At 57.2% G+C, this 2431-nt stretch overlaps 1 long non-coding RNA gene across 1 annotated transcript in view; it reads right to left on the reverse strand.

Moving 5' to 3' along the window:
• LOC105297106 overlaps positions 1-953 on the reverse strand; it is a 2782-nt gene extending 1829 nt beyond the window's left edge. The window contains exon 1 of the long non-coding RNA XR_896328.2: positions 5-953. This is a non-coding gene — a long non-coding RNA (uncharacterized LOC105297106). The remainder of the gene's footprint in view (positions 1-4) is intronic.
• Positions 954-2431: the final 1478 nt, after the last annotated feature.

Below are 2431 nucleotides of genomic sequence, written 5' to 3' on the forward strand. Positions count from 1 at the left end.
TGACCTCCCCCAGCCTCACCTCACTCCCAGCTCCCTGGCTTGAAGGAGCGAGCAGAGGGGTATGTCGGAGACACAGGGGAGGGGAGCTGTTCCCTTCTGAACGCTGCCAGGACTGTCTCGAGGACAAACGCAGGACAGAGGCACTGTGAGATGCTCTCCTGGGGTCTCACCATCTTAAGAAACCCAACAATGTCCTCAGGATGAAGAGCTTGTGACTCCCAGTGGGCACAGCAAGAAGTTGGAAAATAAATTTGGGGACTTTTCCCCTCCAAGGCCTGCCCTTCCCTGTCTCTGGCAAGCCCAGTGGTGTGAAATCAGTGAGTCACCAGCAAGAAAAGCCTGCCCGTCCCCCACAACAAGGGGGCTTCCTGAAGGACACTGCCCTGAGGCCTGGCCCAACAGAGCAGGAGCGGCAGGGAGGGCAGCGTGGTCTTCAGTAACGTGGCAAACACTGGGAATCACAAATAAGAACCCTACACACACCCACACCCACGTATGTGCACACGCCACACACACACACACACACACAAACACGCACACGCCAAGCTCTGGGCCCTACGACTAACAGCAGAGACAGTCAAGACACGGCCTGGCTTACAGCAAAAGGCTAGGAGCACTCCTCAGCCCACAGGGACCACGTGGACGGCACAGCTCGGCCCCCTGTCACAGGCTGGAGGGCTGGGGCCTGGCCCAGCCACAAGCTACAAAATTAAAAATATATCAAATATACAATGAAAATAGATCTGTACAGCACTGAGGATGAAAATAGTCCACCAGCCACAGTATAATATTGGGTTTGTCATTTAACAGCATTTACACCCACATGTACAGATTGAATATACAATAGAAATAGAATATATAGAAGAGTATATATAGTAGAGTGTCTCTCCTGGGGCCTTGCTTTTCCTGTTGCTAAATCAGCTGAGACTAGGCATCGGGCCAGGTAGGAGGTGCTGTCAGGTGAGGGGGCCGAGGGCGGGGTGTTGTGTTCCAAAAGCTCATGTCTCTGAGGAGGTGTGGGTCTCCCTTCCCTTCACACACTCAGAAAGGGCAGGGAGGGCTGCGAGGGCTAGAAATGGGGGGTGTGAAGGAGGGGCGAGTAAGGGAGATGGCAGGGTAGGCGGGTGGATCCCCAGGCAAGGAGGGAGGGAACCCTGGGTGTTCCTGTGCTGAGGGCAGTCACGAGAGTGACTCAGGACCCTCTGTGAAGATGCTCAGGCCTAGCTCTGTGGCCCGTTCTCACTCTGCCCACCACAGCTCTCAGAGATGGAAGCTCGCTGCCCCAGCCAGTCCTCCCTCTTTCCTTCCTTCATTCCTTCTATCCTTCCTTCCTCTTCCCATCCATCCTTTCATCCATCCTTCCATCCTTCCACTGGTGCATCCACCACTCCTCAGACATTTGTTCTTCCAATCCTCCCAGCCTGCACCCCGATGGCGGCCATCTTCCAGGATGGGCCAGAAGGAAAGTGTAGGCGGGGATGCTTGGGGCTGGGCCCCGGGATGGAGGTCTGGCCTCTCCCGTTGGCAACCTGCAATGTCCACAGCACTGCCCATGGCCCTCCCCAGCACGGGCCGGGGGAAGGTTTCTGAGTGTCTGCACGGCGTGCACACTGGGGAGCTGTGCTCACACAACAGGGTTGCGGGGGGTGGCAGCCCAAAGGGGCAACGAAATTATATGCTTTCCCCGGTGCAAAATTCCTGTGTGTGAGCCCCTGAACTCCAGGGACCCGTTTCAGGAGAGAAGCTGCCACGAGTGAGAATGCTGAGCCCCACGGGAGCGGAGAGGGGGTGCTTAGCATTTGTGCTCCAAACCATCTGAATTGTGCTGTGGACCATTGTGTGTGCTCTGGAAACTTCTCAAGGAAAAGGCAGAGGCCACCACTCTGGGCTCCAGGATGGGGGTGGGAGGGGAGAGGGCAGGGAGCCCGCTAAGCCCTAATGGAGGTGAGAAGGGTTTGGGCCTAGTCACCGCCCCACAAGCAGGATGCGGGAGCATACCCCACTCATCCAGGCAGGGCCAAAGACATTGGGGATCCCACACAGAGCTGGAGGCAGAGGAGCCCCCTCACCCCCTGCTGCCAGGGCACCATCCGCCTCACACAACAGAACTCTACCCCAAGTCTGAGCCCTCTACCCCAAGTCTAACCCTAGGACATGTGTCCCATCTCCAGCCTTAAATCAGGCAGCCTCTGGGACACCCCACCCTGCCCCACCCCCACCCCGGTGCATCTCACCATAATCACCACCTGGCCGCACTGTAGGTGGCAGGTGACACGGAGAGAGGGAAGGTGACCCCTAAAGTGGCCACTGGGAGTCTCCCGTGGGCTGGGAATCAGAACTTCTGGATTGTTCCAGTTATTCAGCTGCAATTTGGTGAGAGGATCTCAGAGGGTTAGGTGGCTTGGGGGCCTGTCTGGAGCCCCCACTCAGG

This window comes from Pteropus vampyrus, unplaced genomic scaffold, assembly GCF_000151845.1.
Source record: "Pteropus vampyrus isolate Shadow unplaced genomic scaffold, Pvam_2.0 Scaffold6, whole genome shotgun sequence".
In the NCBI taxonomy this organism is placed as follows: Eukaryota; Metazoa; Chordata; class Mammalia; order Chiroptera; family Pteropodidae; genus Pteropus; species Pteropus vampyrus.